Raw genomic sequence first — 23,355 nt, 5'->3', positions numbered from 1 at the left:
ACTACTGGCTGAACATTGACCTGATAACCTATTAAGCTGGACTATAAAAGAACCTGGAGCAAAGGGAAGAAATGTCATCCCAGGATCTCAAAGCTACATTTACTACATTAAAGCATTCCAGGTTAAAAATAATACCAGTTTAAACAGTATAATCAGACCCATAATTTTCTACAGTATGCCATGACATCATTCTACAAGGAAGCCAATTTAATAAATCAAACCTTACCTAATTAAAAGATTCTTCCACAAGTCTGTACCATTAGGACAAATAATTAAAGCAGCCTAGTCTGTTATACAAGCCAGATCTGTTTACAAAAAAAATTGTTTTCCTATTCTTTAAGGCATGCAGATCATCTTAGGTTAGAGAAATTACAGACCCCAGTTTAGATTTTAGTCTGACTTCACTTTCAAGGAATTCTTCAATTAACTTCACGTTGTTTCAAGCTCTGTATCCAATGAAACACAATATGTGGTTTCCAACTAGTTACAGTGTCGATGACTGCCATCTATGGACATGTTGTTGGCACAGTGTGTTTTTTTTTTTCTTTCTGTTAGCCAGGCTGTGTTTTCTGATAAGTATTAAAGTCAGAAGTTGTGCCTCGCAATAGATAATCATGGAAGGAGGAAAGGGAGGTCTTATTTTTCATACCCTATTGACACATTCTAAGGATTAGGGTCAAATATTGGAAAGAAAAATAGGCTTGTGTTTTATATCCAGCACAGCTATCCAGACACTCGCCATTGTTATTACATGACTACCAGCATTTATCCAGGTACCAGTGATTTTCAGACCAGTACCTGTGTAAGTCGCTTGATAAAGTTAGGGCCGCCTTTTTTTCAGGTCCTTACTGTATCTAAGCAATTGCTGACTGAAAGTTACAGCTATCTAGGTAAGTGGCATTTATACAGTTCTATTGCACACACTGATTGAAGTTTTTAATTTCAGCTGTTGCCATAGCAGCTAAAGTAAGTCTAACATTTTGTACGTGGGTGTAGTTTATGTGCAATGCAGTCTGTTTTCCCTCCAGCCATAGACTCATGAACTGCCTCTGGAGTCAGTGTTCTCACTTGAAGTGAATGTCCTCTGATCTTAGGATGGATAATTAAGGCGGGTAACTGACACAGTTCACATCACTTCCATACCTAAAACAACATGTGCAGATAATACACGACGGTGAGAGAAGACCACATGATTTCCAGCCTCTTTGGAATCTGTCCCATTTCACCTCACAGTCGGAGGGTGTTCAGAAAAAGAGGAAAGGAGGCAAGTACAAAATGGGCAAGGACATGCCATGGGCTTTCGGCTTATAGCCACTAGGCATTTTTAAGAAGATTATATCCAACTCTCTATGTAATGTAATGTAATTTGTAATTTATTTCTTATATACCGCTACATCCGTTAGGTTCTAAGCGGTTTACAGAAAATATACATTAAGATTAGAAATAAGAAAGGTACTTGAAAAATTCCCTTACTGTCCCGAAGGCTCACAATCTAACTAAAGTACCTGGAGGGTAATAGAGAAGTGAAAAGTAGAGTTAGAGGAAAAATAAAAATAAAATAAACATTTTAACAAGACAGCATTGATCTAAATACTTTGGAAGGTAGAAGAGAGGAGAGAAAGGAATAGAAGCAGAAGGGGGAGCCGTTGAACAGTAGAATTCTGGAGAAATTTAAATGATAGAAATAGAACAAAACAAAGACAAAAGGCAAAACAATAGATAAGATTAAAGATAAATCATAAGCTGGAAAGAAAAATAAAATAAAACTTTGTCTTCAATCCACGGTTTCAGCGTCAGTGATGAAGTGGAGCAAGTAAGTTTAGGAGGAGCGATTGACGTTTCCAGAAAGGGCTTCTTCAGGGAAGAAACTTGGCAGACAGTCCCAGGATGCCTATGTCTCCTCCCCTGCGATGTTCTCCCATCCATGCATTTCCTCCCAGACACACTGCCCGTGCCCCAGCCGCTCCAAGGAGGCTGCCCCAGATGAGGCCCACGGTGAATGCAGGATTCTCTTCTCTGCGGGAAAGCCGCCCGGAGCCGACAGTCGATCTTCTATGTCCATACCCTAAGCACTGCAAGTTCCTTCAGGATCCAGTACACATTTACCCTAAATCCTATCTGAAGACCCTGGGCAAGTCACTTAGTCCTCCATAGCCCCAGGTACGTTAGATAGATTGTGAGCCCACCGGGATAAATAAGGAAAATGCTTGAGTACCTGATTGTAAAACCCCTTAGATAATCTTGATAGGCGGTATATAAAAACCTAATAAACTAAACTAAAGACATCACTGTCGTGCAATATCTAGAATTCCCTTTCTCTGAGGGCTGTTGAGTGCTATCACTTCTGTATTCCTCCGCTGGCACGAAGACAGGAAGCCCAACTAGAAACTGAACCTACACAGCAAAGTTCTGTGCTTCCAATAAGCCAACAGATAAGCTTGCCATATGTATTTCTTAATGTCTCAAAGCATTGGAAAAAATTAAGATTATAAATCTGAGAATGCTGTACAACTGTAATGCAGCCATCAGGTCCAGACAGCAGCAGCAGCACCCTCCCCCCCCAGCTTCCTGGTCCATATTCCATCCAATATGGCATGCCCTGCTGCTTATCCCCTGTAAGGTTTGCTTTCCTTTCAGAAAATAAATCAGCCTATGCTGCACTCTTCTAGATAACTGTCCCACACTTCCTCTACAGCTAAAGTTCTTGCCAACTTCTATCACCATTCGCAGCAATCTATACAGTTTTAAATATTTTTGGTTGGAAACTCTGTTCAGGGTAACAACTCCAGATTTTCTTACAACTTTGCTGCTTTGGCTGCTGTGCATGAAAAACCTTGTGCCTCTCTTTTCCATCTCTAGACTTTAATGTCACCACCAAGGGAAGAAGAAAAATCCTAACACTTCCCCTCAGGATTCTCGACTGTCAAATGACTTGACTCACTAATTTTTCTTTATTCTTTCTACTTCTGGGGGAGTTTACATCTCTGTTTACTTGTTTATTGTTTACACTGATTTTCTTCTCTCCGTCACTTAGATTGTGTGGGTCGGTGTCAGGTCAAAAGCGCGCCGGGACAAAGGCGCACGCAGACAATTGAGCGCAGCATGGAGGTGTGCGCCGAAGAAAATTACTGTTTTTAGGGGCTCCGATGGGGGTGTGTGGGGGGGAACCCCCCCACTTTACTTAATACAGATTGCACCGCGTTGTGGGGGCATTGTGGGGGGTTTGGGGGTTGTAACCCCCACATTTTACTGAAAACTTCACTTTTTCCCTGTTTTTCGGGAAAAAGTTAAGTTTCCAGTAAAATGTGGGGGGTTACAACCCCCCAAACCCCCCACAACGCCGCCGCGATCTCTATTAAGTGGGGGGGGCTCTGCAACAAAAAACCCCGTCGCAGACCCTAAAAACAGTAATTTTCTTTGGCGCGCGCCTCCGTCTTGCGCTCAGTTGTCGGCGCACGCCTTTGTCTTCCGTGATTATGTCTATGAACCATGTGGGTCATATAGCCCATCACAATACTATACAATAGAACTAAAAGAGACAAAGATACAATAACTGAGAAAGTACTAATTCTTCATGTGGTAATGGAGCTATTTGGGATACATGCACACAGAAGACCTTTCATGTTCCTAAAGGCAACATTCTTTTTGAAAGGTTCTCAAGCCAGACGTAGGGAGTGTGTGGTGCAGTGGTTAGAGCCACAGCCTCAGCACCCTGAGGTTGTGGGTTCAAATCCCTCACTGCTCCTTGTGACCCTGGGCAAATCACTTAATCCCCCTTTGCTCCAGGTACATTAGTTAAAGTGGGAGCCTGCTGGGACAGATAGGGAAAAATGCTTGAGTACTTGAATGTAAACCACTTAGACTATAAGTGGTATATAAATGCTTAAATAAATAAGAATCTATTTTCCATTGAAACTAGATACCATCACTGCCAATATTCTTCATTTGGGATTAGTGCTTTCACCCTTTGACCTTATTGAACCACAATATGTGCCAGTATTGATTCAATTTGGTTGGGGATAGGTGGTGGCAGATGCGTCCAACTATTAGTCAAAGAAACTTCAGTCTTCTTGTTTTCTGGTCAATCCCTATTTTCGGACCTTGGATTAAATATCTGACTACTTGCACACTTCCTTTCCTAGTCCATCAGATGCTGCTGAGTTACTATGCTGTGGTAGATTAAGCTTACAGATATAGCCTCTAAATCAGTGGTGTAGCTAGGCAGCCAAATTTGGGTGGGCCTTTGCCCAAAGTGGGTGGACACAAAGTTTTCTCTGCCCTACCATATCCCCACCTCAAAATATAAATACTTTAGTTAATGAGGATTCCCAAGCTCTCTCTGAAGGTAGCCAGAATTCCATTTTACCAAGCTTGGCAGATAGCAATAACATCCCTAAGCCACTGATGCCAGCATCCCATGCATACTTAGTTGTCAGTGGCTCAAGCATGCTATCACTGACTACAGAGCTTGGTAGAAGGGCATTCTGGCTGTCTTTGAAGGAGGTCCTCAGCTGAGGAAGCTTGGGGGATCCCTACCAGTTATACAGCAAGGGTCAGGACTGGTGTTAGATCTGCTAGGGTCCAGGTTAGAAAATAAAGGAGGGCTCTCCTTCCTGATTCCCTCCCCTCCCTGCCTTCCTTCTAATATCCCCACCTACCATTACTATCACACCAACAGGCCCTCACCAAATACAGAACATGGGATCACAAATTAAAAAAAAAATAATAATTTAGACAAAAATCAAACTGGGAACCCCAATATGTTAAACTTAGCAAGTACTGCACTGGAGACATAAAAACAGAAATGCATTTCCTTTTCTTCGGAATACAATAGAAAGACATTTGCTATGCCCATTGTCAAAGCTAACATATCCCACTTAAAAATAGCCATACTGGGTGAAACCAATTGTCCATCTATCCCACTATCCTGATTCCACAGTAGTCAATCCAGGTCACAAATACCTGACAGAAACCCAAATAATAGCAATATTCCATGCTACTGGATCCTAGGGCAAGCAGTGGCTTCTCCTATGTCTGTCTCAATAGCAGACTATGGATTTTTTCTCCAGAAACTTGTTCAAACCTTTTTAAGTCCAGCTATGCTAACCACTGTTACCAGATCCTCTGGAACTCGTTCCATTTAAAACATTAAAAATAAAATGCTTTTTTCTACTTTTGTTGTGTAGACATTTCATTTTTCCATCATGTTGGCTCCAGTTTCTCTTTTCTGTTGTCCTGTCTGTCTGCTAATTCTTCAAATGGCTGCTATCCATTTGTCTTTTTTCCTCTCTTGTGTCTATTCCCTTATTACATATGCCTCTGACATATTAATCATTACTTTCTAGCTCTTTTCTACCTCTTTCAAATCCTTTTCCTCCTTTTTACTTTTCAGCTACCTGTCAAATTTCCATCTTCTTTCATCCACTAGCTCTCCAATTCCACATCTCACTCCTTCCTCAACCCTTTCATCTTTAATCTATTCCCCATTACCATATTTCTACCCTCTGTAATCACTATCCTCTCATTCATTTCCTTGCCATCCCTCTCCACCCCCTCCTGGCCTCTCCAATAAGGTACCATCATTCTCAGCATCTTCCTCCCTCCACCCTTCTAGCTCAGCACCTGCTCCATTTTCTCCCCTCTTTACCTTGTAGCCTGTCCCTCCATTTTTCCACCAGCATATTCCTCTCCCTTCTCTGTTCCCTCCTGCCCTATCCCCCATGGTCTAACATTTCTCACTCTCTCATCCCTCACTCCCTTTATTTGACATCTCTCTATCACTCCATTCTGCTTCGAGATCCAACATCTCTCGCACTCCCTTCTCAATCTAATGTGTATCTCTCCTTCCCTCTCGTATGCCCCATGTCCAACCTCTCTCTCTCTCTCTCCTTCCCTTGTACCCTAGATCCATATATCTTTTCTCTCACCCCATGCAGCATTCTCTCCCTTTCACTGTCATGTCCAAGATTTCTGCCTGTCTCCCACTGTTCACCATTTCTTTCCCCCTTCATTGTGCCCTGGGTCAAATATTTCTCCCCCAATTGCAGCATCTCTTCCTTCCTCACTTCCACTATCATGCCCAACATTTCTCCCTCTCACCCCATGAACCATTTCTCCATCCCCTCCACCCCTAAGTCCATCTCTCCATCCCCCTTCAACATTTCACCTTCTCTCACCTCTCTCCATGCAGCATCTCTCCTACTCCTCTACCCCATAAGCATTTTTCCTTTCTCATCCCTCTCCACCCCTTTGTAGATTCTCTCCCTTCCTCCCCATATCCAACCACAATCCTGCCTCTCTCACCCCCCATGCAGCATCTTATCTTCCTTCCCTCCCCCACCGCACTCACAACTAACACTCTCTCTGGATTCAATAGGGCAACAGCAGCGAATTCTACATGCTGCCTGCCACTAACCTGGAAGTCCCTCCACTACTGTATCCTGCCCGGGCAGAAACAGGAAGTTGTAAGACAGAAGGCAGGAAGTATTAGTGGCGAGGCTTCTGGGTTAGTGGCAGGCAGAATGTAGGAATCACTGTCACTGCCCTGCTGAAGCCAGAGAAGGAAAAGAGATGCAGGGACCATAGGAGCTCGGCCTTTTTCCTCAACACTGACGTTAAGAGTCCACCACTGCTGGGTGGGCCTGAGCCCAATCTGGGTAGGTCCAGGCCCACCTGTAGCTCTGCCCCTGCAAAGAAAACCTGGAAGCAGGCACTGGATCTTGGTGGTTAAAATTAAGGTGAAAGAAGGGCTAAATGGACAGATGTTATACTGTTGCCTGGAGTGGAACAGAAGCAGCTGTGAGAGCAGAATGGGCCCACATGTAACAGTAGAGATGGGGGGTCAGGCTAGTGAAGGGGTGAAGGAATTTTAGGTTGGTAAGAACATCCTCTGGTGAATTCCATTGGATGCATGTATGCATTGTGTCACTTTGATGTCCATGGTGCTAAAAGTAGTTTATGAAATACTTTTAAATAATTTCATCTCACACTTAGGGCTCCTTTTACGAAAGTGTGCTAAGCGTTTTAGTGCATGCACCAGATTAGCGCGCGCTAGCCAAAAATCTACCGCCTGCTCAACAGGAGGCGGTAGCGGCTAGCACACGCTATTCCGTGCGTTAAGGCCCTAAAGCGCCTTCGTAAAAGGAGCCCTTAATCTAATGCCATTCTAAATTAAATTTCCTCAATTTGTAACCATATACAGTGTAAGAACATTTGAGAGGTGCTGGTAGAGGTATATAGAGGACAGAAAACATTCTCTAACATATTATTTCAGAAGAGGAAAACACTTGTGTGCTATCTAAATGCTGTGTACAGTCAGCAGTACTAATGTATCTGTACTTTTATAACATGAATTTAAATTAATAACATTTAAAAAGTCTCTCTCCAGAATGACTTAATTTCTTTTCCTCTGAATTTCTCTTCTTTTAAAATAAAATTTGGTTAAAATAAAATTTGGTAGAGTAAGTGTGACATCTGAAATGCTTCATTGCCCTCAATGACAGGATGGGCTCATTTTGTGTAAGTGATACTGTAAACTTTCTCCACACAAAAGGCCTCCCTTTCTAATGCCCCCAACAAATGGCAGAGAGCTTCGTACATGTCAATTAATATTCTCACAACTGCCTGCTATACAGAAACACTATTTAATTTAGGATCCAGATGGTTGGAGCGTGAGAAGCTGGCATTTTCTCTTTATCTGTGATTGCCTTGACATGAAAATCTGCTAAAGAAGTGAGAACAGGCCCCTCTATATGGTGTGAAATTGCTATGCAGACTTGTGGTTGCTCTCACAGATAAACCTTTCAATTTGTTTACACTAATGGGCTGATACTCAGAACTCCGGTACTATATGGAATAGCGCCTAACCAATATCATGGGAGATGTATGTGTCAGAGCAAACCAAAAAGTGTAAGTATACATTAATGCCTGATTTCTGTGCTTAAATATACGCTTTTCAGTTGAAAAACATTTGAAAAGCTTACATTTAAAGGCACAGAAGAATGGCACTGATGCAAGCTTTGTTTCCAGGTTTGCCCAGCGCATGACAAATTTTAAAGAAAAAGTCATGGGAAATATTCTCTTCAACAAAAAGAAGGGAGGACAAGGTACCCATGTAAAAGATAGTCTGAAAAAAGAAAAAGAGGTGGGATTGACGACTCTCTGTATCCAGATAACCTTTATTTATTAAAAATCTTGATTGCAGCAGGCAATCAGTACACAAAATTAACACAAGAAATAAATGGTGTATAAAGGACCCAACACGGTTTGTGTTTTAGCATGCAGTGCCTTCCTCGGGAGTCCAGTCTTCTATAATATCAGATCAAATCAGTTTATCTCCTTAACTGGCTCCTCTTCTACCTATAGTTTTGTTAAATCTGGCACTTGAATCAGCACTTATACTTGTAAAGCCCAGTGGGATGCCACTCTTATTTTTGTAAACACATGACTGCTGACCACCCTCCAGTCTTCCATACCACACCAGATTTTAAAGAAAAATTGCAAATGACTAACAATAGCTCTGCAAGTTCATTTTTCAGTTCTAAGAGAACTCTGGGATGTATACCATCTGGTCCAGATGATTTGCTATTCTTCAGTTTGTCAAATTGCCCCATTACATCTTCTAATGTTATAGAAATTTGTTTCAGTTTCTGACTCATCAGCTTCAAATATATTTCTGGCACCAGTATCTCCCCCACATCTTCCTCAGTAAAGACCGAAGCAAGGAATTAATTTAATCTCTCTGCTATGGTCTTGTCTTCCCTGAACCCCTCCTCTAAGATCCAACTAAGTCTTTTCCCGACTTCTTACTTTTAATATACCTAAAAAAGGTTTTACTATGGACTCCTTTTACGAAGGTGCGCTAGCGTTTTTAGTGTGTGCCACACGAAAATACTAATGCAAGCTCTATGGAAGCGTTAGCATGTAGCGCACATGGTAATGTAGTGCGCACTAAGCGCACGCTAAAAACCGCTAGCACACCTTTGTAAAAGGAGCCCTGTGTGTTTTTGCCTCCAACACAATCTTCTTTTCAAGTTCTCTCTTTGCCTTCCTTATCAGCAGCTTACATTTGACTTGTCATTACTTATGGTGCTTTCTCCTATTTTCAGTCGGATCCTTCTTCCACTCTCTGAAAGATTTTCTTTTAGCTATAATAGCTTCCTTCAACTTCCTTGTTAACCATGCTAGTTGCTGTTTGGTCTTCCTTCCTTTTTTAATACATGGAATATATCTGGTCTGGGCTTCCAGAGTGATATTTTGGAATAACTTCCACGAATGATGCAAATTTTTGACCTTTGCAGCTACTCCCCTAAGTTTCTTTTCACTATTCTCTTCATGTTATCATAGTCTCTTTTTTAAAAGTTAAATGCAATTGAATTGGATTTCATGTGTGTACTTTCTTCAAAGATTATATAAAATGTGATCATATTATTCATTGTTATCAGGTGGCCCCAGCACCATTACCTCCTGCACCAAATCATGCCCTTCACTAAGGACTAGGTCTAGAGTTGCATTGCCTCTTGTCAGTTCCTGAACCAGCTGCTCCATAAAGCAGTCCTTGATTTCATCAATGAATTTTACTTTCCTAGCATGCTCTGATATTACATTTACCCAGTCAATATTGAGGTAACTGAAATTACCCAATCAATTTAAGGAAAGGACACAAAAAAATCACTCAAACCACAACAAATGTGCCCTATACAGAAAATGAGCCATTATTATTGTGTTACCCAGTTTGTTAGCCTCCCTAATTTCTGATAACATTTCTGTATTTGTTCATCTTGGTACACTCCTATTACTATCCTTTTCCCCTTTACACATGGAATTTCCACCCCTACAAGTCCAAGGTGTGCTTTGGTTCCTGTAGAATTTTAGTCTATGATTCAAGGCCTTTATTACATAACAATCTTCCTACGCTCCTGTCCCATGCAGAGCCATTACCTGAATGGCTGGCACGAGTTCTTACAGCAACCTTGTGAGTTCATGCAGTTTCATGAGGTTGCCACGAGAACTCGCAGCAGCCATTTGGATAGCGGCTCTGCACGGGGCAGGAGCATAGGAAGACCGCTCCTACCCTGGCTCACAGCGGAACCACCAGGCTTTAAAGATAGGCTTTTTAAAAGTCTAGGAGAAGGGAGGAAGGTGGGATGTGTCAGTTGACCAGGACGGGAGGATGGAGGGATCCCTTCCATCCTGGCCCAACTCTGTACAACCAGGGCTTATGACGGGCTTGGGGGAGGCCTGCAAAACATCAGGGGAGGGAAGGAGGGGAGACAGGATGCAGAGTTTGGCATGGGAGGTAGGGAGGAGGGCTGGGTATAGAGCCTGGCAGGGCAGGAGAGGAAATCAGGGGGTTGGATGAAGAGCTGGGCAGGGGAGGGAATGAGGGAGGAGGGCTGGGTGCAAAGCCTTGCATGGCAGGGGAGGGAGGCAGGGAGGGGGCTGGGTATAGAGCCTGGAAGGGCAGAAGAGGGAGGGAGGGGAGCTGGGTGCAGAGTCTGGCAGGACAGCGCACTTGAATATAAACCCCTGGTTTATATTTGAGACAGAATTTTTTTCTTCCTTTTTGGGGAGGGGGGTCACCTTGGTTTATATTCGAATATATATGATATTTCTGAAGGGATAAAACTATGTTAAAAATATACCTTACTCCATCCAAAGCAGAGGAGCTTTGGGAGGTTTAGAACCACCACATAATAAATCATATCTTCTCATGCTTGCCAAAGGGCAGGAGTGCACATCCCCCCTCACATCGGTGGATGTTCTGATAGCAGTGGAGAGAGGGAAGAAAGAGGATGGGGGCACAAAATGACACCTTGAGCACAGGCTGCTGCAGCAGTCATTATACTTCAGCCCCATAGAGTTGTCATAAAACAACAAACTCAGGAGACCTGGCTCATTAGGGGAGGGAGTAAGTATGCTGCAACAGAGCCAGCTGACTGAATTGCATCTCCAGATCCTGAAGTTGTCAGCAAGGAGGGCGAGGCACTCAAAATGGCAGACCCTTGCACTGGCTCTGGTTCAGACAAAATGGCTGTGGTGAATCTTAGCGAGCTTTACCGCCCCTCCTGTATACGGGAAATCCAAGCTCGACTGCCTAAACTTCTACCTCCAAGGTAAGAGACACGGAGCCACCAGTTGCCACACTCCTGATGCTGCTTGGTGCTTCTCATAGCATAAGCAGCAAATAACTGCCTCCGCCGGTATCTCTGCAAAGAACCACAAAGCCACTGCTAAACTGCTGAAAGCACCTGACAGTAATAAAGAATTTAAAGCAGCATTCACCAATTTTCTACAACTGACAGGGAAGCAAAATTGACACCCAGCTGAGGCTCAGCGTTTTCTCCTGTCAGAACAGGAGGAACCAAGGGGGGCTCCAGGGAGCTTTTGAGGCTATTGAGCCTTCCCTCTTTTTTTTCTTTTTTTTACACAGAGTTTGCAAGGAGAAAAAACAGCCTAACTGGTAGGGTAGGGAGGGGACCTGGGAGGGCCTAGGTGTGTCCCCCCAAAGCTGACACCCTCATCCAGACACCCCTTAGTTCAAGTGAACATGCAAGTTGGAAGGCAACTAGGCCAGACCAGCTGACATCCAGAGACCAGGAGCTGTGAAGAACGCATCCATCCGCCTGCTGCAGACAGAGCATACTGATTGACCAGGAGGCTTGCCATCCAATAACAGAGTTCAATTCAATACTCTAACTCCACCTGCTGGTAGATGGATACAACCCACTAGTCTCTGGATTCATCTGCTGCTGGTGCTAAGGAAACAGACATTTCAAACAATGACAGTCATGGGAGAAGCCACTGCTTGCCCTGGATTGGTGGCTACTATTGGGTTTTTGCCAGGTACTTGTGACTTGGATTAGCCTCCGTGAAGACGGGATACTGGGCTAGATGGATCCAGTGGCGTACCAAGGGGAGGGGGAGCGGTCCGCCGCGGGTGCACGTCCCAAGGGGGTGCACAGCTGGCCACTCTCTAGTGTTCTCCCTAGGCCAGTGGATGGCAAACTGCGGCACGTGGCTCATCTACAGCATAAGAACATAAGAAATGCCTCCGCTGGGTCAGACCTGAGGTCCATCGCGCCCAGCAGTCCGCTCACGCAGCGGCCCAACAGGTCCAGGACCTGTGCAGTAAACCTCTATCTATAGCCCTCTATCCCCTTTTCCAGCAGGAATTTGTCCAATCCTTTCTTAAACCCCAGTACCGTACTCTGCCCTATAACGTCCTCTGGAAGTGCATTCCAGGTGTCCACCACACGTGTAAAGAAAAACTTCCTAGCATTCGTTTTGAATCTGTCCCCTTTCAACTTTTCCGAATGCCCAACCTGCTTCCCTTTCCTTCTCACTGCCCTCCCCCAAGCCACCACCGCCATTGGGGAACAGGCCGGCGCCGTGTTCTGAGATCGCCCTTCTTCTCTTCCCCACGGGGCCGACCAACTCTCGCCACCGAGAGGACATTCTGGGCCAGCCAATTGCTGCCTGGCTGGCCCGGAACGTCCTCTCCGATGTTAGAATTGACGTCAGGTGGCAAGAGTTGGTGGCCCCGCGGGGAAGAAAAGCAGGGAGAACTCGGCGCCGGCCTGTTCCCGATGGCGGCAGTGGCAGCATGTTTCCCAATGGCGGTGGCATAGGGGAATGCAGGGAGCCAGAAAGAAAGAAGGGGGGGAGGACAGGGAGCCAAAAAGAAAGGTGGCAGGGTGAAACAAAGAAAAAAATGGGGCATGGAGATACAGAAAGACAGACATAGAGAAAGAAAGGGGGCATGGAGAGAGAAAGAAAGAAGGGGGCAGGGTGAAAGAAAGAAAGAAATGGGGCACGGAGAAAGAGAGAAAGACAGACATACAGAAAGAAAGGGGCATGGAGAGAGAAAAAAATGAAGGGTGAAAGAAAGAAATGGGGCACAGAGAGAGAGAGAGAGAAAGACAGACATACAGAAAGAAAGGGGGCATGGAGAGAGAAAGAAAGAAGGGGGCAGGGTGAAACAAAGAAAGAAAGAAAGAAATGGAGCACGGAGAGAGAGAAAGACAGACATACAGAAAGAAAGGGGGCATGGAGAGAGTAGGAAAGAAGGGGCAGGGTGAAACAAAGAAAGAAATGGGGCACGGAGAGAGAAAGAAAGACAGACATACAGATAGAAAGGGGGCATGGAGAGAGAAAGAAAGAAGGGGCAGGGTGAAAGAAAGAAATGGGGCACAGAGAGAGAGAGAGAGAGAGAGAGGGAAAGACAGACATAGAGAAAGAAGGGGGCATGGAGAGAGAAAGAAAGAAGGGGCAGGGTGAATGAAAGAAATAAAGAAATGGGGCACAGAGAGAGAGAGAGACAGACAAAGAGAAAGAAAGAAGGGACAGGGTGAATCAGTTGGGGGACGGAATGAGGTCTGGAGGAGAGAAGCATACAGGAGGCTGAAAGAAGGGAAGGAATATTGGATGTACAGTCACAAGAATAAAGTGCAACCAGAGACTGATGAAATTACCAAATAAAGGTAGGAAAAATGATTTTATTTTCAATTTGGTGATCAAAATGTGTCTGTTTTGAGAATTTAAATATGCTGTCTATATTTTGCACTATGGCCCCCTTTTACTTAATTGCAATAGCAGTTTTTAGCGCAGGGAGCCTATGAGCGTCGAGAGCAGCGTGGGGCATTCAACGCAGCTCCCTGTACTAAAAAACGCTATCAAGGTTTAGTAAAAAGGGAGGGGGTATATTTGTCTATTTTTGTATAGTTGTTACTGAGGTGACATTGCATAAAGTCATCTGCCTTGACCTCTTTGAAAATCCACGGAATATAAATGATAATTAACATTTTCTCTGCGTACAGTGTGCTTTGTGTTTTTAAAAATTTTATTGTTGGTAGATCATTTTGATTTGGCCACGAAGGTAAGGGGGAGGGAAGGGAGCTGCTGAAAGAGATCTAGTAATCCTTGCAGGATTGACTGTGCAGGGAATTATTTTTGTAAAATTTTGTTTTGTTATGTGACTGGCATTATTTAGACTTTAATTTCTATGAATAAATAGAATGAAAATTATGTAAAATTATGTGCTTGTTTTTATGTGGATGCGCTGAAGGAAAATGGAGAGAGAGTGGGCTGAGGACGCTGAAGGGAAATGGGGAAGAAGAGATTGTGGGGAGAAGATGCTGATTTATAAATTGACAATTGTACAGAATAATGTTTCTTTTTATACTTTAATATAATAAGTTCAATATAAAACAATTCAAGGCTTGTGTGGATGGAATCAGGTGGTTTGCGGGGATGGGGACCAAGCTTAAGGGGCCGGGGAGAGGATGGAGACAAATATTTCCCCCCTATCATTCTCTAGGCTCTGCCACGAATCGATTTCGACTACGTGCGGACGAGCGAGGTGTCAGTTGGGTTGACGTAGCCATTGTAGCGCAAGCAGGCACGGGGTATGACTCTCAAAAACAATCTTAATTGTACTGTTGATTTTGGCTCTTTTGACTAATGAGTTTGTCTACCACTGCCCTAGGGCCTTTTAGCTGGGTGCTGCACCTGGCTAATTTAGATGATCGCTTGGCTGCCATCGATCGCGAATCCTGCCACTGCTCATTAAAAAAACAAACAAAAAAACAACCCCCACCTCTCACCGGCTTGGCAATTTCCCACTTTAGCCCATAGCGAACTCATGCTTTGGGGCTTTAAGGTGTGCGTGCCAGCTGCTCTTCTCTTCCCTCCGAAACTGGAAGTTACGTTTCGGGGGGGGGGGAGGAGAAGAGAAGCTGGCACGCACACCTTAAAGCCCCAAAGCATGAGTTCGCTATGGGCTAAAGTGGGAAACTGCCAAGCCGGTGAGAGGTGGGGGTTGTTTTTTTTTGTTTTTTTTTTTAATGAGCAGTGGCAGGATTCGCGATAGATGGCAGCCGAGCGATCATCTAAACGTTTGAGCCCCGGAGCATGAGTTTGCTAGGGCTAAGGTCAGCGACAGAGGGAAGCTAAGGGAGACAGGTCAGCGACGGAGAGAAGTTAAAACTTGTCTTGCTGCTCTTCCTTGCTACGGGCCTTCCTGGTTGCCAAATCCTGCCTACTTTCTGTTTCCCCGACGGCAGGACCCGGCAATGAGGAAGGCCCAAAGCAAGGAAGAGCAGCAAGAGGTCAGCGATGGAGGGAAGCTTGCGACTCCGCCGATGGGAGAGATGGGAAGAGAAATGCTGCTGCTGCTGCACCCGGGGAGGGGGGGAAGAGAGATGCTGTTACTGCACCCAAGGGGGGAGGGGGAAGAGAGATGCCGCTGCTGTACCCAATTGGGGAGGGGGCATGAGAGGTGCTGCAGCTGTACCTAATTGGGGAGGGGGGAAGAGAAGTGCTGCTGCTGCACCCAATGGGGGAGGGGAAGGGGAAGAGAAATGTTCTGCTGCACCCAATTTTTTTGGGGGGGAGGGGGGAGAGAAATGCTGCAGCACTCAATTAGGGAGGGGAAGAGAAGTGCTGCTGCTGAACCCAATTGGGGAGAGAGGAGGGGAAGAGAAGTGCTGCTGCAGCAGCAACAAATTGGGAAGAGAGAGGGGATAAGGAACACCAGGGAAGGGAGAGGAAAGAGATGCCAAGACCATGGGAGGAAAGGAGCTAACAGACCATGGACAAAGGTGGCCCCATAGACATCGTGTATTGGGATTTCCAAAAAGTCTTCGACAAGGTACCCCACGAGCGCCTACTAAAGAAGCTGTGGAGCCACGGGATGAAAGGGGACGTGCACAGATGGATCAAAAATTGGCTGGCGGATAGGAAGCAGAGGGTAGGAGTAAAGGGACACTACTCTGACTGGAAAGGGGTCACGAGTGGTGTCCCACAGGGGTCAGTGCTGGGACTGCTGCTGTTCAATATATTCATTAATGACCTGAAAACAGGGTCGAAGTGCGAAGTTATAAAATTTGCGGATGACACAAAACTCTCCAGTAGAGTCAGAACTGTTGATGAATGCAAAGAACTACAAAGTGACCTGAACAAACTGAGTGAGTGGGCAAAAAGATGGCAGATGAGCTTCAATGTAGAGAAATGTAAAGTCTTGCACATAGGGAAAGGGAACCCGATGTACAGCTATACGATGGGAGTGAGGGTACTGGGGGAAGGCAACCTAGAAAAAGACTTGGGGGTATTTGTGGATAAAACGATGAAGCCGGCGGCACAATGTGCAGCGGCCTCAAAGAAAGCGAACAGAATGTTGGGCATTATCAAAAAGGGTATCACTACCAGAACGAAGGAAGTTATCCTGCCGCTGTATCGAGCAATGGTGCACCCGCATCTGGAGTACTGCGTCCAATACTGGTTACTGTACCTTAAGAAGGATATGGCGATACTCGAGAGGGTCCAGAGAAGAGCAACAAAGATGATAAAGGGCATGGAAAACCTTTCATATGCTGAAAGGCTAGAGAAGCTGGGGCTCTTTACCCTGGAAAAGTGGAGACTTAGAGGGGACATGATAGAGACTTATAAAATCATGAAAGGCATAGAGAAGGTGGAGAGGGACAGATTCTTCAGACTAGCGGGGACATCAAAAACAAGAGGGCATTCAGAAAAACTGAAAGGAGACAGATTCAAAATGAATGCTAGGAAGTTCTTCTTCGCTCAAAGGGTGGTGGACAACTGGAATGCGCTTCCAGAAGAGGTGATAGAACAGAGTACAATATTGGATTTCAAAAAGGGATTGGATGACTTCCTGAAGGAGAAAGGGATTGCAGGGTATAGATAGGGGATTACTATACAGGTTATTTAATGATTAGGGTATATACAATTTAGGTGGTGGAGAACTTACAGGTCATGGACCTGGGGGGCTGCCGCGGGAGCTGGGAACGATGGATCCCTGGTCTGACCCGGCAGAGGCAATGCTTATGTTCTTATGTTACAACTTGCTCAGCAGTTGACATGGATAATTTTCAATCTTTAAAATCTGTCTGCTCTTATTTTAAAGGACACCTGGGTCTACTATGATCTCTGTTGCAACCTCACTAACAGAATGCCCTATCTTCTGTGTTTTGGTGATATCTTTTAAAGATATCTTGTTCTGAACCATGCACTTTTGAGCGTCTGTCAGGCTTCCCCCATTTCCTAGTTCAAAAGCTTCTCTATCTCCTTTTCAAATGTCAATGACAGCAGCCTGGTGGAAGTTACATAGCAGCTACTTTCAAAATAAAAATAAATAATGTTACAGTACTCTTTAAAAACTCTAGTTAGTAGACTGTAAGTGAAACTATCTTTCAAAATCATTTCTACTGTCCACCTTGGCCGGGTTTCCCATTGCTGTTTAGTTCCAGTTAACAGGAACTCAAATACATGACATTCCTTTTGATGAGGCACTTCAGTGTTTATTAACTTGAAGACTGCAGAATGCATTGAAGGAAATTCAAAACATGCTTGTTGTCTAATATGGTTTCTGTAGACAAGGCTTCAATCTCATTCCTTATAAAAGACTCATGAAATAATATCTGATGCATGATGTTTTCCTGCTTGACACTGTTGATGCATCAAAAAAATGGAAATAAAAACTTCTTCATGGCTACTTCCATTACATTTCCATTTCTAGGTACAAAAGCTACTAATCACCAGAATCCTTTAGTGCAGTGTATCGCAAACTGCGTGCCTTTTGAGATTTTAAGTGTGCCGTGACTCACAGTGCAGGAAGAGAGGCTCCAGTGCTTGTGTCAGCCGACTTCTACCATCGCGTTGTGTGTATCTGCCAGGACTCCTGCCTTCCTCGTCTCCGCACCCCCGGACCAGCAGCAGCTCTGTGTGCTTTTAACTTCAGCACACAGCTGCCACTAGCAGTAATTTAACCCAGTTTCATCAGGCAACCTCGGGCCTTTGATAGGCCAGCCCGCATTGCATCATTGAGGCGGGCTGGCCTAGCAAAGGCCCCGAGGCTGCCTGATGAAACTGGGCTAAACTACTGCTAATGGCACCTGTGTGCCGAAGTTAAAAGCACACAGTGAGCTGCCGCTAGCAGTGACAGGAGAGGTATTGCTGGACAGGGAAGGGAGAAGGGGTACTTCTGAACATGGGGAGCAGAGAAGGGGGAAATAGTATTGCTGGACAAGGGGAGCAGGGAAGGGGTACTGCTGGACAGGGGGGAGGTAAAAAGAAGGGAGAAGAGGTGCTGCTGGACCTGGCAGAAAAGGAGGGAAAGGAAAGGTGCTACACACTGGAGGGGATGGTGACATGGTGAATGGGGAGAGAGCATGTTGGGTTGGGGGGTGGGAAGGAGGGATGCCACTCGAGGAAAGAGGCAAGGACAGAGAGAGAAAGCATGCAGGAGGGATAAAGTGTTGGACTCATGGAGAGGGCGAGATGGATGGGGAGGACAGAAAGGAGGGATGAAGAAATGTTACACTCTGGGGAAGGGGAGAGGGCAGAGAGTGAAAAGTTGGACTCATGGAAGGAGAGAAAGAGAGATGTTGGTTTGGGGAAGGAAGGATGACCAGAGGAGAAGCATACAGGAGGAAAAGAGAAAAAATGTTGGACTGGTAGAAAGGAAGGAGAAATGTTGGACTGGGAGGGGGGGCCAGAATGGAGGAAGGGAAGGAAGATGGACTCTCAGGGGGCAGAAAGGAAGAAGGGAAAGAGAAATGTTACACTGGGGGGGGGAGAGGGGAGGAGAGATGACTAAAGGAAGGGAGAGATATCAGACAAGGGAATAGAAGGGAAAGAGGGGAGTCTGGTAGTGCTATAGAAATAATAATAGGAGTACTGTAGTAGAGAGAGATGCCAGACTGGGAAGGGGGGAAAGGAAGGAGAGAGATGTCGTTGGACCACTGGGGGCGGGAGGGGGTAAGGAGACAGATGTCAGACCATGGAAATAGGGAGGGAAGGAAAGAGAGATAGTACATTTTAAAAAGAAAGCAGAAAAATGGAAATATTGAATGTTAAGTTAATGCCAAAGATGGATGCAAGGCAGAAAGTGAAGACGGAGAGAAAAACAGTCAATGGATAAGAACGCTCTGGAAACAGTTAAAAGCACATAAAAATAAAGTCACCAGACAACAAAGGTAGGGAAAATGATTTTATATATAGTGATTGAAATGTGTCAATTTTGAGAATTTATATCTGTTGTGTATATTGTGTGCATATGAAAAATGAATGGAAAAAAAATTACATTACAATTAGTAAAGGGGTAGGATCTGGAGAAGAGCTTAGGTGGGTCTAGGGTGGAGTTTGGCAGGTCTGTGGTTGGGGGTACTCAGTTGATATTAGACTTCGCTGCTAGCACAGCATACTGGCATTTCAGGGCCTGTCTGGAGGGCCTCTGTGCATGCGTGGATGTCAGCATGGTGACGTCTACGCACTTCTGGGTGCCTCGAGCCGTGGCCACTACCTTTAGGATGCCCCAGCTCGAAAAAGTTTGAGACACTGCTTTAATGTAATGCATATGCCTGTACAGTACATAAGACACAGGACAAAAAAATCTAATTATAATTCTGCAGTGGCCTATTTAAAATAACTCCTTCACTAAATGTTTGGATTTTACAATTCCTGAAAAAGTTAACATGAAAACACAGATTATTCTTGGGAGAAATTGTCGGTTGCAGAAACTTTCTCAGCACAAAAGAATTTCACTTAATTGATAGTAATGCCAGAAATCCCTCCTTTTCCCTGATTCACAGCAAAGCAGGGCTGTTAGTACACAAACCATCTCTCTCTCTCTCTCTCTCTGATTAAATGGCTTTGAGCAATAGTAAAATATTGAATTCTTAAACAAAAATGCTTGAAAAACCATAAAATATTACTTGTGAGATGGCACAATATCAACCTTACCCTCAGTGTTGAAAAGTAAGATTAATGCAAGGGATCTGAGCTGTAGACTGCCAAGCATACTTATATGCCCAGCAATAACACAAAGCAAAAATGCATTTCCTTAAGACCTGATCAGAAGTGGACGGCAACAGCACTATGCAACTGATTTGTGCAGCCACAAAAATACGACTTCTCAGTCAAAAACAAAGTCAACACTATCATTTGTATACTCCTCTCCCCTACTAAAGGACCAGGGGCAACCAGTCATCTAGAGCCCATCACCATCCCACATAACAACCAATGAAGATCCTCATTTTGCTACACGTAAACTCCAGTCAATTATTTACAAATCCTCCTGTTTCTGTATAACTTAAATAGACTTTGCAGCTCAAACTTGCACCATGATGTGGTACCTTACTCATAATCTTCTTAAGGCTCTTAAACCTATCAGAAAACTACCAAACCATGAATAAGCCTTTTTCAACATGGCAACCTACATATCATAACTTCAAACCATGTGGTCCCTGTGTCCAAACAAGCCTGTATTTTAAGTACTACCCCACTCTGGCCCACAATTCCATTCCTAAAATCACTAACTAACCCACACCCCATCCAACTAGAACTCACTCCAACCTACAATATATGCACATCACTCACCAACTTGCAAAAAAAAAAAAAGAACAGTCACTCCTGGACCTTGCATCAACGCTAGATCAGTTGCTAACAAACTAGTACTAACTAAATGAACTGATATCTGCAAATGACTTAGGCCTTGCCTTTTTCTTGGAAGCCTAGCTTAAAGACACAATCTGCCCTGAAATATCCCATCTCTATCTACCAGGATACAGTGTTATCCATACACCTAGACCAGGGGTAGGAAACCATGGTCCTTGAAGACCAAAACCCAGCTGAATTTTCACAATTTCCTCAATAAATATACATGAGACTGATTTGCATGCAATGCTTCCATTGTATGCAAACAGATCTCATACATGGAAATCTTGAAAATCTGACTGGATTGTGGTTCTCAAGGACTGCGGTTGGCCACCTCTGACCTAGACCAAAAGAACGAGGAGGCGGGCTGGCTATAGTCTACAAGAGTTCTTTCCAAATCATTCTAACTCATCTATCCTTCATGAACTAGAGTATATGACATGCAAGTTAGAAGACAAATCCAATATATTCTCCAGTAGTGTAGGTATCTTGCTGATTTATTGCTCCCCTGGACCATGGTTATACAATGTCATAAAATTACAAGAAATTATATCGAACTTTACTTTCCAATTCACAAGATTAATTGTTCTAGGTGACATTAACATACCACTAGAATCCTTTGACAATGTTAACGTCCTCAAATTCAAAAAATTCCTCCTTAACAGTCAACTAAATCCTAAACCCTAAGCATGAAAAAGATGTTATAACTTCCATGACAAATGTGGACATTATTTTTTAAAGGATTAACTGAATAATAGAAGAAGTGTCAAGAACACTGAATTTCCACGGTTTCGTTTCTTTTGGATTGTCCTTTTCTCCTGTGGAAATTTGGGTCTTCTCTTCTTGTTATAACTAACAATCCCTCCATCTCATTGCAGACACAGACTGATCTGCAGTTCCTTGGTTAGATCACTACCTTCTGCCCTTCAACCTCTCCCTATATATGGAAAGTACATCCACAAAGAATCCTAACCCAAAAAAACTCTAAGAAGTGGCAGAATCAACATTTTACAATTATGGAATAGGGCCTCTGAATTGCTAAATACAACCTCTAATAACCCCACTATGATGTTGACGAACTGGGACAGTGCAGTAGAACACACTCGACTCAATAACCCCATTACGCTACTGCAACACAAGAACCACCAAAACTACACTTTGGTTTACCAAAAACCTTACAGCAAAAAAACAAACCTGTCAAAGACTCGAGAGGCAATGGCAAAAAGTTACCTACTAGAACAGCAAAAGGGTGGGAACAATGCAGTGTAGGGATGGTACAGGAAAAAACCCAATGGAAATGGAAATAGTTTATTGCTAATATAAAGGAAAGCTCTCCAGAGTGGAGGCAGTGGGACTCGGCGCAGTTCAGGTTTCAGCGGGTGTGGCCTTCCTCAGAGGTCTGTATTTCCACTATATTGTTCTATACAGTTTTGTAATATTATGTTTGTTGTGCTATATTTTGACGAACTATACTCGTCATGCTGTTTTACCATGCTTTGTTATCTATGTTTTGCCATCTCTGTCAATGTTTGCCATGCTGTCTTTTACCATGATTACATCTGCAGCCTCAGGACCCTGAAGTTAAGTGTGCAGGCCTATAGTGTTCCTTGTGACCCTGGGCGTCACCTGCTCCTCCATTGCCTCAGGTACATTAGATAGACTGTGAGCCCACCAGGACAGTCAGGGATTACTGCTTGAGTACCTGAATAAATTCATGTAAAACGTTCTGAGCTCCCCTGGGAGAACAGTCTAGCAAACTGAATGAATGAATAATAAACATAAAACTGCCTTGAGAGCAGCAATACTATGGCTGCATATTTAATGCGGTAATAACACAATTAACGCGTTAAGAAAATAATGAACATCAAAATACTTAGCATGTGTTAACGCCTCTTGTCTCCTCGGCTCTGCCCCACTACTTGCCCCCCCTACAGTCCATTATAATCTTTTCCCTCCCTTCCTTCTTCTAAATATTCTTTTATAGCCTGCCGGCAGTGCTAGTGATTAAATCAGAGCACTGCTGGGAGGCTTGCCAGTTCCAGTCTCTTGCAATCTCTTCAGTGCTTGCTACACCAAAACAGGAAGTTACAGCAATTGTTCTGGTGTAATAGGATACAGTTGCCTGCCGCCACCCACCACTGCCCTGCAGTCCACTATATCCTCTCCCTCCCTCTAATCTTTTATAGCCTGTTGGCAGTGCTAGTGATTAAAGTAGAGCACTGCCGGCAGGCTCACCACCTCAAGCCTCTTGCAGTCTCTTCAATCCCAGAACAGAACAGAAAGTTACATCACCAGAACCAGAACAGAATGTTCCAGAACAGAAAGTTACATCAGCTTTTCCAGTGTAGCAGGGTCTAAAGTGATTGCAAGAGGCTGTGAAGCCAGCAAGCCTGCTGGTAATGATCTACTTTAATCGATGTCCCCCCTCCCCCATCATATTGAGACCTTTAGAGACTTAGTATCTCAGGAACAACATAATGATGATATAAGATCTAATATGGCCTATACTCAATGGGAGGCTCTCTTTGCGTCAAAATTCTAATCTTGTTATCTCTCGTGCCGACAAGGACGGCGCAATTGTTATCCAGACACACATGGACTATCTTGTGGAGGCCTATTCCCAACTCAATAGAACTGATTTTTATCAATGCTTACCATCTGATCCAGTAAATGAGCTACAGTGCTTAATTAAGGATTTATTAAAGAATGCTTTAAAGGAACAAATTATTACTCCTCAGGAGGCTGACTATATATTGGAACAATATCCACACAATCCTCAGATCCAATTTCTTCCTAAAATTCATGAACGCCTTACCATTCCTCCGGGTCGCCCTATAGTGACCGTGCAAAAGTCTATATTGGAAGCTCTATCCAAATTCGTGGATATTTTCATTTCTATCAAAT

At 44.1% G+C, this 23,355-nt stretch overlaps 2 protein-coding genes across 9 annotated transcripts in view; one reads left to right on the top strand and one right to left on the bottom strand.

Annotated features, from left to right (window-relative positions):
* Positions 1–23,355, bottom strand: part of CMSS1 (cms1 ribosomal small subunit homolog) — a 556,569-nt gene that overhangs the window by 156,865 nt on the left and 376,349 nt on the right. The window contains exon 1 of one of the 8 annotated variants that reach the window (XM_033940873.1): positions 227–336. The exons of the other annotated variants lie outside the window; for them this stretch is intronic. The gene's annotated coding sequence lies outside the window, so the exon portion shown is untranslated. Of the gene's footprint in view, positions 1–226; positions 337–23,355 lie in introns of those variants that run through there. 8 annotated transcript variants of the gene reach the window in all.
* The window catches only part of FILIP1L (filamin A interacting protein 1 like), a 410,054-nt gene that overhangs the window by 91,009 nt on the left and 295,690 nt on the right, over positions 1–23,355 (top strand). The gene's annotated exons all lie outside the window — the stretch shown is intronic.

The sequence above is a fragment of the Geotrypetes seraphini genome, chromosome 4, assembly GCF_902459505.1.
Source record: "Geotrypetes seraphini chromosome 4, aGeoSer1.1, whole genome shotgun sequence".
Classification (NCBI taxonomy): domain Eukaryota; kingdom Metazoa; phylum Chordata; class Amphibia; order Gymnophiona; family Dermophiidae; genus Geotrypetes; species Geotrypetes seraphini.
Note: the sequence above shows the minus strand (reverse complement) of the source record. Positions and strands in the feature narration are given on the sequence as shown.